The sequence below is a fragment of the Triticum aestivum genome, chromosome 7B (assembly GCF_018294505.1).
Source record: "Triticum aestivum cultivar Chinese Spring chromosome 7B, IWGSC CS RefSeq v2.1, whole genome shotgun sequence".
Lineage (NCBI taxonomy): Eukaryota > Viridiplantae > Streptophyta > Magnoliopsida > Poales > Poaceae > Triticum > Triticum aestivum.
The window spans coordinates 379,317,389-379,331,647 of NC_057813.1; positions in this window are offsets into that span (position 1 = coordinate 379,317,389).

The window sequence follows — 14,259 nt, forward strand, 5'->3', positions numbered from 1 at the left end:
GATTAAAAAGAGGTGATGCATCGTTGCTACCCTAACAAAGCAGGTGCGATTCTTCTCGGGCAGAAGGTGTGCCGTTGACACCCACCTGCCACAAATCCCACAGTAGACATACTAACAAGTTCACACACAAGTACAAAAAAAAAGGTAAACATTCATATCAAACTCAGGTTCACAGGACACGTTCATATTCATAGCCAACATTCAGAATCAACAACTCAAAAGATTCATATATACACAAGTTCAGCATGTCTATGCATCCAAATGATTGATAGATCACACGACAATATTCATACATAATTCACAAAGAGATTAAGATATACACATGTTCAGTATGTTTATGCATCCAAATGATTGAGATCACAACCAATATCATCCATGGACGAACTTTAATTACCTAGGGTATAGAATGGTAAATGGTGTTCAGTCAGAAGTACTTCTTGCTAAAATTAATGCTTGTACAAGTAAACTTTCGACTACATAAGAGGCATCACAGACAATCTGAACTTTGCTTGTAGGTTTATCCTCAAATAGTGGCCTCGTGCCGTGGGAGGTTTGAGTAACTTGGCCACTACTTTCATCCAACTAGTTTACTGGCTCATCTTGGTCCTATAGATCACCAAAATTCTACATTGCAGACAAGAAAGGAGGCGGTTGAGAAAATGAACCACCCAAATTTTTTGTGAAGTTCAACTAAAATGGAGCATCCCTGGCGTGCAGACTGATTAAGTGCCAGATGAATATACGCGTCAACCAATTTGTCTGGAATCTTTAGACTCCATGCCATACAACTTGCTACCATATGTGCCGATAACCAAAAGGCACAAGTTGGGACCAAAGACTGGACTGTGTTTTTTTGGGCTATGCGCCAAGCAATATTTTTGGCGTTCACTCTCCTAATACTTGGAGTTTGACAACTGGTTGACACCGAAGTATACTCGAATGAATATAGGCACTTCTTCTTGTCAACATCGATGCTTGTCTGAGTGAACTTTTGAGTACATAGCAGCAACATAAGTATCTGTCCATCTGATCTTTTTGTGCAGTTCTACTGAAATCGCCCAATGTAATGACTTGCCTACGAGTTCAGGCTCCAAGTTACTCCTTTATGAAGTCGACAAACAGTAGCACAATACGAAATTACCAATACATATGACAAGCATAACAATCAGGATATAGACCAGTACCAACCTGTATGAGGTAGCATATCAATTACTATTTCCTTTGACTGGAAGCCAATATAAGTGAAGCGACTGACAGCAAAGGAAGGAAGGAAGCCGAGATAAGCGGCTGACATGAAAGGAAGGAAGCTGTCGAGGCAATTAAGCACCCAAAGTTTTGTGCAGTTCCACCAAAATCGAGCATCCCTGTTGGCACATATATTGAGAGAGTGAGATTACTGTAATAGTGGGACTAGTTGATGAAATACACTAACAAAAAGAAGCACCCTCATTATCTTAATGGGTAAAGTTAGCAACATAGTAGTCTTGCTTAAAAAGAGGTATTAGTTTATTTAATTAGTGACAATTAGCTCAACGCTCAAAGCATTGCCATGTATCATAGGTTGCATAGGACGGTACCATCGTGTGATCTCCATTTCCTCTTTATTCTTCTTCTTATTCCTCTTCATGCTCTATTTCTCTTTCTCCTCACTAGTTGGTGAAACCAAGTACATGATTGACCTTCTATTTTAGAATTGGTTTTGTTAGTGAGGGAGTACAAGTGTACTAGTAAACAATAGCATTATTTTCTCATGAAAGTTGCAAAATAGAGATGAACACATGCATTAAATATCATTCTTACCTAAAGGAAGGTTATGGTGCCAATATGGATGATGAGGATTGGAACACAAATATCCCTTTGTGCAGTTCCACCGAAATGAACCAACTGTTCCATTATGACATTCCAGTTAAATAGCACAAAAGTCACTTCTTTTAAGAAGTGTTTTCTGTAGTGCACCAAAAGGTCACAACATCAACCAGGTGAAATGGATATCCCTGTTTGCACAAAAAGCTACAGAGGAAACAGTCAGAGTCTCAAACAATTACAGGCAAAAACATTTGGCTCAACTTGTCATGGCTTATAACAGTGGCAGATATGTCTCCAATGTATCTATAATTTTTGATTGTTCCATGCTATTATATTATCTATTTTGGATCTTTAATGGGCTTTAATATGCTCTTTTATATTATTTTTGGGACTAACCTATTAACCGGAGGCCCAGTGCCAGTTTCTGTTTTTGTGTGCATATTTTAGAGTTTTGCAGAAAAGGAATACCAAACGGAGTCCAAACAGAATGAGACCTTCGCGATGATCTTTCTTGGACCGAAAGCAAACCAGAAGACTTGGAGATGAAGTCGAAAACGTAACGAGGAGGACACAAGTTAGAAGGGCGCGCCCAGGGGGTAGGCGCACCCCCACCCTCGTGGGCCACTCGTAGCTCCACCGACGTAGTTCTTTCGCCTATATATATACTCCTATACCATAAAAACATCAAGGGGAGCCACGAAACCACTTTTCCACTGCTGCAACCTTCTGTACCCATGAGATCCCATCTTGGGGCCTTTTCGGGTGATCTGCCAGAGGGGGATTCGATCACGGAGGGCTTCTACATCAACACCATTACCTCTCCGATGAATTGTGAGTAGTTTACCACAGACCTTCGGGTCCATATTTATTAGCTAGATGGCTTCTTCTCTCTCTTTGATTCTCAATACAAAGTTCTCCTCAATGTTCTTGGAGATCTATTCGATGTAATACTCTTTTGCGGTGTGTTTGCCGAGATCCGATGAATTGTTGATTTATGATTAAGATTATCTATGAATATTATTTGGTTCTATTATGAATTGTTATATGCATGATTTTATATCTTTGCAAGTCTCTTCGAATTATGGGTTTAGTTTGGCCTACTAGATTGATCTTTCTTGCCATGAGAGAAGTGCTTAGCTTTGGGTTCAATCTTGCGGTGTCCTTTCCCAGTGACAGTAGGGGCAGCAAGGCACGTATGGTATTGTCGCCATCGAGGATAACGAGATGGGGTTTTCATCATATTGCTTGAGTTAATTCCTCTACATCATGTCACCTTGCTTAATGCGTTACTCCGTTCTTATAAACTTAATACTCTAGATGCATGCTGGATAGCTGTCGATGTGTGGAGTAATAGTAGTAGATGTAGGCAGGAGTCGGTCTACTTGACACGGACATGATGCCTATGTTCATGATCATTGCCTTAGATGTCATCATAATTAAGCGCTTTTCTATCAATTGCTCAGCAGTAATTTGTTCACCCACCGTAATACATGCTATCTCGAGAGAAGCCACTAGTGAAACCTATGGCCCCCGGGTCTCTTTTCCATTATATTGAATCTCTTTTCCATATTATTGAATCTCATTTACATCTTGCTAGTTTATCTATTATTTTGCAATCTTTACTTTCCAATCTATACATCAAAATTACCAAAAATATTTACTTTATTATCTCTATCAGATCTCACTTTTGCGAGTGATCGTGAAGGGATTGACGACCCCTTTATCGCGTTGGTTGCAAGTTCTTGATTGTTTTTGCAGGTATTCGGTGACTTGTGCGTCGTCTCCTACTGGATTGATACCTTGGTTCTCAAAACTGAGGGAAATACTTACGCTACCTTGCTGCATCACCCTTTCCTCTGTAAGGGAAAAACAACGCAAGCTCAAGAGGTAGCAAGAAGGATTTCTAGCGCCATTGCTGGGGAGATCTTCGTAAAGTCAAGCCATACCAAGTACCCATCATAAACTCTTCTCCTTTGCATTACATTATTCGCCATTCCCCTCTCGTTTTCCTCTCCCCCACTTCTAAAACGATTTTCGAAAACCTTTGCCTTTTTCTTTGCCCCTCTTCCGTTCATCTCTTTTCGCTTGCTTCTTGTGCGTTCGCTTGTTAGATCGTTTGTTTTGCCCTCATGGCTAGTCCTCCTATCATTGTTACTACTCTCGATAACGAAGTTCTCAATTTTAAACAAAGGGAGGGAGAAAATTTAAAAGATGCTTGGTATAGAATTTGCAATGCTCAAAATAGATCTACTAGAAAGTAATCTAATTCCGTTCTTCTTCGCAATTTTTATGTAGGCATTACTCCTTGGAATAGATATGTTCTTGACACCATTACTGGAGGGAATTTCTTGGGAAGCCATACTTCTGATTCTTATAATGCCATGATAGATTTATTAGGCCCACCACCTCTTTTGGTCAATGGAACCATTTTAACCTTGGAACATGTGATGCAAAGGCTTGATATTATTGAAAATAAAATTGCTACTGTAGAGTTAATTGAAAATTTGGATAAAAAGATTCATAATCAAATTACTCAATATAGATCTAAGGTAGGACTTACTCTAAAGAATCTTAGGGAAAAAGAACCCATAGTCAATGGAAAGATAGATCAAGATTCTACTAGAATTCATAAACTTGAAGATATTATTACCAACTTGGGTTCCGCTTTTTCTGCCGTTAAAAGTACCTCAAACCCTTCTTCTACCAAAGTTGCCAAGTTTATTTACGTTCCTAAGAATAAGGGTGAATCTTCTAGTAAGGAAAATGAATATCTCAAATCAATAAGTGTTCACCCCAATTTTTTTGATATCATTAAGCAACCTTTTGCTACAAATTTATCGATTTCTTGCCTAGGAGTTTGATCATTGACAAAACCAAAGAATGTTCTAAGGGCTATACGTGTTCAATTGAAGAATTTCATGCCGAAGATGGCAATACCTAGATCTATTCTTGTTTTTATGCCTAGCTAAGGGCGTTAAACGATAGCGCTTGTTGGGAGGCAACCCAATTTTATTTTTTGTTGTTTGATTTTTGCTCCTGTTTAGTAATAAATAATTCATCTAGCTTCTGTTTATATGTGGTTTTATGTTTTAATTAGTGTTTGTTCCAAGTAGAACCTTTGGGAAGACTTGGGTGAAGTCTTTGCGATCTTGCTGTAAAAAACAGAACCTTTTGTGCTCACGAGAATAGCTGTCATTTTTTACATAAGAGTGCTTTTAGGATGATTATTTTTGAAGAAGATTAATAGAAAAATTCCTCACGTCCACCAATTTATTTCAGAATTTTTGGAGTTATAGAAGTATTCGAAAGTTACAGATTGCTACAGACTGTTCTGTTTTTGACAGATTCTGTTTTTCATGTGTTGTTTGCTTATTTTGATGAATCTATGAGTAGTATTGGGGGTATGAACCATAGAGAAGTTGTAATACAGTAGGTTTAACACCAATATAAATAAATAATGAGTTCACTACAGTACCTTAAAGTGGTGGTTTATTTTCTTATACTAACGGAGCTCATACAATTTTCTTTTGAAGTTTTGTGTTGTGAAGTTTTCAAGTTTTGGGTAAAGATTTGATGGATTTTGGAATAAGGAGTGGCAAGAGCCTAAGCTTGGGGATTCACAAGGCAACCCAAGGTAAAATTCAAGGACAACCAAAAGCCTAAGCTTGGGGATGCCCCGGAAGGCATCCCCTCTTTCGTCTTCGTCTATTGGTAACTTTACTTGAGGCTATATTTTTATTCACCACATGATATGTGTTTTGCTTGGGGCATCTTGTATGATTTGAGTCTTTTATTTTTAGTTTACCACAATCATCCTTGCTGTACACACCTTTTGGGAGAGACACACATGAATCGTGATTTATTAGAATTCTCTATGTGCTTCACCTATATCTTTTGAGCTAGACAATATTGCTCTAGTGCTTCACTTATATCTTTTTAGAGCATGGCGGTGGCTTTATTTATAGAAATTGTTGATCTCTCATGCTTCACTTATATTATTTTGATAGTCTTTTAGAACAGCATGGTAACTTGCTTTGGTTATAAAATTAGTCCTAATATGATGGGCTTCCAAGATGGGTATAATAAAACTTTCATATAAAGTGCATTGAATACTATGAGAAGTTTGATTCTTTATGATTGTTTTGAGATATGAAGATGGTGATATTAGAGTCATGCTAGTAGAGTAGTTGTGAATTTGAGAGATACTTGTGGTAAAGTTTGTGATTCCCGTAGCATGCACGTATGGTGAACCGTTATGTGATGAAGTTGGAGCATGATTTATTTATTGATTGTCTTCCTTATGAGTGGCGGTCGGGGACGAGTGATGGTCTTTTCCTACCAATCTATCCCCCTAGGAGCATGCGCGTAGTACTTTGTTTCAATAACTAGTAGATTTTTGCAATAAGTATGTGAGTTCTTTATGACTAATGTTGAGTCCATGGATTATACGCACTCTCACCCTTCCACCATTGCTAGCCTCTCTAGTACCGCGCAACTTTCGCCGGTACCATACACCCACCATATACTTTCCTCAAAACAGCCACCATACCTACCTATTATGGCATCTTCATAGTCATTCCGAGATATATTGCCATGCAACTTTCCACCGTTCCGTTTATTATGACACACTCCATCATTGTCATATTGCTTTGCATGATCATGTAGTTGACATCGTATTTGTGGAAAAGCCACCATTCATAATTTTTCATACATGTCACTCTTGAATCATTGCACATCCCGGTACACCGCCAGAGGCATTCACATAGAGTCATATTTTGTTCTAAGTATCGAGTTGTAATTCATTAGTTGTAAGTAAATAAAAGTGTGACGATCTTCATTTTTAGAGCATTGTCCCAGTGAGGAAAGGATGATGGAGACTATGATCCCCCCACAAGTCGGGATGAGAATCTGGACGAAAAAAAGAAAAAAAAGAGGCCATAAAAAAGGGACAAAAGGCCCAAATAAAATAGAAAAATGAGAGAATAAGAGAGAAGGGGCAATGCTACTATCCTTTTTCCACACCTGTGCTTCAAAGTAGCACCATGATCTTCATGATAGAGAGTTTCCTATGGTGTCACTTTCATATACTAGTGGGAATTTTTCATTATAGAACTTGGCTTGTATATTCCAATGATGGGCTTCCTCAAAAGTGCCCCAGGTCTTCGTGAGCAAGCAAGTTGTATGCACACCCACTTAGTTTCTTTTTGAGCTTTCATACACTTATAGCTCTAATGCATCCGTTGCATGGCAATCCCTACTCATTCACATTGATATCTATTGATGGGCATATCCATAGCCCGTTGATATGCCTAGTTGATACGAGGCTATTTTCTCCTTTTTGTCTTCTCCACAACCACCATTCTATTCCACCTATAGTGCTATGTCCATGGCTCACGCTCATGTATTGCGTGAAGGTTGAAAAAGTTTGAGAACATCAAAAGTATGAAACAATCACTTGGCTTGTCATCGGGGTTGTGCATGATTAAATACTTTGTGTGATGAAGATAGAGCATAACGAGACTATATGATTTTGTAGGGATAGCTTTCTTTGGCCATGTTATTTTGAGAAGACATGATTGCTTTGTTAGTATGCATGAAGTATTATTGTTTTTATGACAATATTAAACTTTTGTCTTGAAACTTTCGGATTTGAACATTCATGCCACAATAAAGAAAATTACATTGATAAATATGTTAGGTCTCATTCCACATCAAAAATTCTATTTTATTCATTTACCTACCCGAGAACGAGCAGGAATTAAGCTTGGGGATGCTTGATACGTCTCCAACATATCTATAATTTTTGATTGTTCCATGATATTATATTATCTGTTTTGGATGTTTAATGGGCTCTAATGTGCTCTTTTATATTATTTTTGGGACTAACCTATTAACCAGAGGCCTAGTGACAGTTTCTGTTTTTTGTGTGCCTATTTTAGAGTTTTGCAGAAAAGGAATACCAAACGGACTCCAAACGGAATGAAACCTTCGTGATGATCTCTCTTGGACCGAAAGCAAACCAGAAGACTTGGAGATGAAGTCGGAACCGTCACGAGGAGGCCACAAGGCAGGACAGAGTGCCCCCACCCTCACGTGCCCCTCGTTGCTCCACCGACCTAGTTCTTTCGCCTATATATACTCCTATACCCTAAAAACACCAGGGGAGCCATGAAACCACTTTTCCACCGCCGCAACCTTCTGTACCCGTGAGACCCTTTCTTGGGGCCTTTTGCGGTGATCTGCCGGAGGGGGATTCGATCACGGAGGGCATCTACGTCAACATCATTACCTCTCTGATGAAGCGTGAGTAGTTTACCATAGACCTCCGGGTCCTCAATACAAAGTTCTCCTCGATGTTCTTGGAGATCTATTCGATGTAATACTCTTTTCCGGTGTGTTTGCCGAGATCCAATGAATTGTGGATTTATGATTAAGATTATCTATGAATATTATTTGGTTCTTCTGTGAATTCTTATATGCATGATTTGATATCTTTGCAAGTCTCTTCAAATTATCGGTTTAGTTTGGCCTACTAGATTGATCTTTCTTGCCATGAGAGAAGTGCTTAGCTTTGGGTTCAATCTTGCGGTATCCTTTCCTAGTGACAGTAGGGGCAGCAAGGCACGTATTGTATTGTTGCCATTGAGGATAACAAGATGGGGTTTTCATCATATTGCTTGAGTTAATTCCTCTACATCATGTCATCTTGCTTAATGTGTTACTCCGTTCTTATGAACTTAATACTCTAGATGCATGCTGGATAGCGGTCGATGTGTGGAGTAATAGTAGTAGATGTAGGCAGGAGTTGGTCTACTTGACACGGACGTGATGCCTATGTTCATGATCATTGCCTTAGATGTCATCATGATTATGCGCTTTTCTATCAATTGCTCAGCAGTAATTTGTTCACCCACCGTAATACATGCTATCTCGAGAGAAGCCACTAGTGAAACCTATGGCCCCCGGGTCTCCTTTTCCATTATATTGAATCTCTTTTCAATTACATTGAATCTCTTTTCCATATTATTGAATCTCATTTGCATCTTGCTAGTTTCCGATCTATTATTTTGCAATCTTTACTTTCCAATCTATACATAAAAAATACCAAAAATATTTACTTTATTCTCTATCAGATCTCACTTTTGTGAGTGACCGTGAAGGGATTGACAACCCCTTTATCACGTTGGTTGCAAGTTCTTGATTGTTTGTGCATGTATTCTGTGACTTGTGCATCATCTCCTACTGAATTGATACCTTGGTTCTCAAAACTGAGGGAAATACTTACGCTACTTTGCTGCATCACCCTTTCCTCTTCAAGGGAAAATCAACGCAAGCTCAAGAGGTAGCAGTGGCATGGCTTCATTTTACCAGGGGCATTAGATTAAGAACAGTTAAATATTTGGTATAAGGGCATGGGACAGTGGGTGCACCAGCAGTCTAGCACCATGTACCTAAACCGGGGCATAAAGTGGTGATTCAGAGTTTGTTTCCCTGAGAAACAAACATCCAAGAAACATATCTGGGTTGGTCCCATTTTTGTTCACTCTAGCCACCTACTCCTATGTGTGTATAGAAAATCTAGTCTTGGTAATACCACTGTGTACAACGTTTCCCCTATATTTCCCTTTTCAACCAAGAGACCGGTTGGATGACCAGTCTGTACTACTTTCACCCCCTTTCCTTCTTGTTTGTACCAAGTACGATGTACATACTAAATTCCCCCACCCCCACTTTATTTCTTGTTTGAACCAAGTACAAGATTCAACTCCATGAAGTAGCTTTACCTCTAACAATAGAAGAAAAAAATAGGTGACGTTGGACCATCCGATCGAGAGGGGCTGACAGGTACAAAATGATGCACATTCAGAGATGTAGCAAGCTGGGGAGGTAGAGATAGGGCGATTTCAAAGGAAGATATACCTGAAGGTCGTCGGGATGTGGATAGGTGGGCGGCGGGAGGCCGGATCCGCCCACACTAGGGCAACAACGAAGGGATCGGAGGACCTCCCACGCAGGCGCTCGACTAGAGATAACGATGCAGCCGACAGTGGGTCTCCTCCCTTGCTGTTGACGACGGCCTAAACGCTGCCCCTCCTCCCCTTCACCGGCAGAGGGGGATACATCCGGATCTGTAACTAGCGTGAGGATAGAAAGATAGTGTTACCACCGCTATCTTGTTTAGATCTGGAGAGGATGAGAGTGTGTGAATAGAGCAACCCTAGCAAGCAAGCGCGGAGGCACCAACGTATATATATATATATATAGTGGGGTAGTTTTCCTTTTTCACTCCATCAAAATAATCGTTTAAAATTGTGTACGTGCCAGGTCGATGTTTTTTTTTGAGTCGTTGATTGTTTTTTGAGATAGCTACCTGCTTATTCCAAGTGGTGTTACCATGTGCCAGGTCGCACCCTCCATTAAATGAACAACCACCGCCTCATAAAATTTGTGAACAAGCCCACGGCTAAAATTATCGAAAACGTGGGCTGCCCCAACATGCATTATTATTTATATTTTCTATGGAGTATCCTCAAAACAAAATCTGAGAGTACAATGTTTATTGGTCCCCTTTGTAATTTGTGCTAAATTTTGACCAAAGATTTAACTGACAAGATTTAATTGGAGAGTATCGTTTGATTTGTATTTGAACATAGTTTTCAATGATGTAATTTTGTGTGACACGCATGAACATTTGGTTAGCTAATTTATAGTCAAAATTTGGCAAGGTGCATTAAATCAACACATGCAAGTATCAAAAGGAAAGTCACACATGCATGCATACATTGTAATTAATGCATCAGTAAATGCAAATTATTGAAATATATCGAGTGCAGTGCTTTGATGTGTCACGCCAACTCGTACAACAACGAGAAGTTTGATTACTACGACGCCCTCTCCCTCGCGGACTGAGGTCTTGTGCCTTAACTACACCTGCCTTTGGCTGTATGACAGGTGGGCCCAGCTGTCATACACACAAAGGCAAGAGCAGTAAGTCAATGAAGCTGCGTCCCTCCCTCGCCCATGAGTGTGGTGGCTAGCAGGACTAGGAGAAGCTTTCCCTAAACGCTCTCCCTCCCGCACGCGGTGGACATGCAACAGTTCATTCAGTGTCGGATGGCCGGAAGCATACTGTAGTACTCCACTGCAGTAGTACTCCATCATTGTTAGACTCCCCGAAGAGGCGAAGAGCTAAGCGCAGCCCGGACGCTCGTGTGGCAGTTTCATGTGTAGAGTAGTCTAGGATAGCGTGTACTGTGTCTCTAAGCTTAAAATCATTGGGGTCGGCTCCATTCCATCCCTCCCGCACACTGTGGACGGACATGCAACAGTGGATTCGATACTGTAGAAGTACTAGTAATAACATGATTGTTTGTCTTCTCGAAGAGGCGAAGAGCCAAGCGCAAGCCAAACGTGGCAGTTGTGAACGCTCGCGTGGTAGTCTTTGTGTAGGGGTGGGGCGTGGTGCGGAGCCTTGGGATGTGTTTCTTAGGGTGTATGAAGGGTGCATGAGCCCAAGAGTTCCCTTCTTGACCCAATTTGGGTGTTTGGTAGAGTGTATGAAGGATGCATGAGTCCACACTAGCTTAGCACAAATACACTAGGACCATGCATGAAGAGAGCATGCATGAAGATGGGTGTTCAGTTGAGCATGCACAAGGAGGGGACATCTATGCTAAGATAAGAATGCAACCAACACGCATATAGCGAGGCTCTTGCATGAGACAAAATTTCTATGTGAGCCCACTATTGTAGTGTACTTGCCAGTATAGCCCTGTAAACCGGAAAGGAGTATTTGCCTTTGTAGAGATTTCAACAAGTGACTAGACTACACCCTAAATGAGTTGTACTCCTACATATGGAGCAAAATGAGTGAATCTACACCGTAAATAAATATGTAGTTCTCTCGTTTTCCTCTCCGCCTTGGTCGCGGTGCACAATATTGAGTACTCCTATATGAATAGCCTCTCTATCTACATGCGGGACATCAAAGCATCTAGGCCCGCCTGCCATCCACCAAATCACAGCGAGGTGCTACAGTTGAGACTCACCGGTCACCCCTGTGTGGCCGTCATGACCCGTCATATCACAAAACCCACACCTTTACCAGCAGTGGTAAAGTGGCCTCGAAGTTGGACTGGACGGAGCAACCGTCATTTCACTGGAATGCTCGTTGAAGCCCTTTCTCCCCTTTCTTGAAGAAAACCTCACTCCAGGCTACTCACTTCTGCCATTTTTCTTCTGTACCGACGAAGGAAAGGTGGATGAATGAGTGATGCTACTATATTTTCATTCCAAGAATCTTCTTTTTGTGAAGCACCGACCGATTCTCACAGCCTATTCTTTTCCCGTTTTCATTGCGATTGTGGTTTCCTTTCGATTGCTTTTTGTTTGTCAGTTCATTGATGGATCCTAGAGCACTAGATAAAGAGTTGCCGGCAGACAACCCACTGGAGACAATGATCTCCAGGAAGTGAGCACTAACCAACGAGTTGACCATGTTGGCGGGCCAACCCATGGAGACGAACAACTCCAAGAAACAAGCACTGGCCAAAGAGTTGACGACGTTGGCAGACGAACTCCTCAAAGAAAGCTGGAAGAAGAACAAGTGCCCCACCGTGCCTACCCCTGAAACTCTAATAGCCACCTATGCGAGGCTCAAGGCCGAGTTTGAGGAGATAGTCACCGTTGAGAAGCAGTATTCCCCTGGCAAGGTGATGTCCCCCATCGAGGATGAGGAGATGGCCCCCGAAGGGATGGGATCCACCGGTGAGCTGCACAAGGTAGAAAATAATGGCTTACCATAGTTGTGGTTTTTGATTATTTGCAATGTGCTTGATAATATGTTAGGGTTGTGCAGGTGCCGGTGGACAGCCTTGCTGATTCCGATGTCGCGGCCCATCCTGTGGACAACGCCCTAGAGATCGTTTTCGTTGTCGCGGTCCGTCCTGTGGACATCGCCCAAGAGATTGATTCTGATGCCGCTGTCCATCCGGTGGCATCGCCCCAGAGATCAATTCCGATTTCGCGGTCCGTCCTGTGTACATTGCCCCAGAGATCGATTCCCATGTTGCTGTCCGTGCTGTGGTCATTGCCCGAGAGATCGATGACAAGAAATAGTTGGTCGCGCTAATCCTTCAGGGTATTTTACATTGTGTTTAATTACCAGAATGATGCGTGTTATCAAACCATCTTAGGGCTAGTGCACTGTTTTGTGTAGGTTGTACTTGCTACTTTTGTTTGATGGTGAATCATGCAAACCCTCTCCGAGTTATGGAAACAGATGTATCCTCACCAGCTTTTGATGTAATATATGGCATGCTTAGATGTAAGTTTGAACTGTTTATCATATCAGCAGGGCTTGTTTGATGATTCTTGGTGTTAGTAGGCTAGCTACTGTGCGAGCTATAGTACTTGCAAAAGACTCACCGAAGAGAAACGTTGGGGATGATGAGCTTGTGGTACGCTTATAGGTCTGATCCGTTGTCGATCGTCCAATAGCCCAAGCTCCTAAAATTGTAGGCTTAGAGATCAATCAGACAATAGTCGACACAGATACATTCATGCCTCATTTGGTTCATAGGGTAGGAAAACCATAGCAAAAGTATAGAGACGTACAATACAAAATCATAGCAGTACAGAGACGTACTCCCTTCGTTCCAAAATAGATGACTCAACTTTGTACTAGTACTAACTTTGAAACGGAGGGAGTACAAATCCTAGGAGGTCTAGTTTGGCCTAGTGGGTTTCAATGATATGACGTAGTACAATGCCGTCCAGTCTTCGCGTGTGGTAGCAGTATTGTGGGTACAATAAGTTTTCTTGAAGAAGCAGAATTCAATGAAGTCATGATGGTTCCTTCGTCCGACCAACTTACAGAGGGAAAGGTTGGGCCTGTGTTACGACCGGGGTGGACCAGGATAATTTTGTGCATGGTAGGTGGACCAGGATGGTCGACGTCTCACATGTCGGCGAATGAAAGTATTCTTTCCGATATGGAGGACGAGCAATGAGTATTCATTGTTTATTTTTGATGAAAGCTATTGTCCCCGCTGTTACAACGGAGGAGTGTGAAACACGGCAGCCCAGTGAACTTGGCATGTGCACCACTCCCTCCTTCCTCATGTAATACTACCATAGTGTTGACTATAAGGTTGGCTATAAGGTTACAACTTTTTCTCACTTTCTCTCTATCTATTTCCTCTCAAATGTTTTTTACCTTTCTTTTTTTAGACACAATTGTTTTTGTATGCCTCTTTTTTTAGAATTAGTTTTTTATACCTAGGAGCACGTGTAGAGATGGGCTCTTGCAGAGCCCACTCCTTGACTTTGTCAATGCCTCTCTCTCCTCCACATAAGCAGGCTTATAGCACAGTATTTTACTAGTACTACTTGCTATGAATGCGGACAACTGGCGTTTGAGGGGGGAGCGCGTGCGGGAGGTGGGTGGGTGGG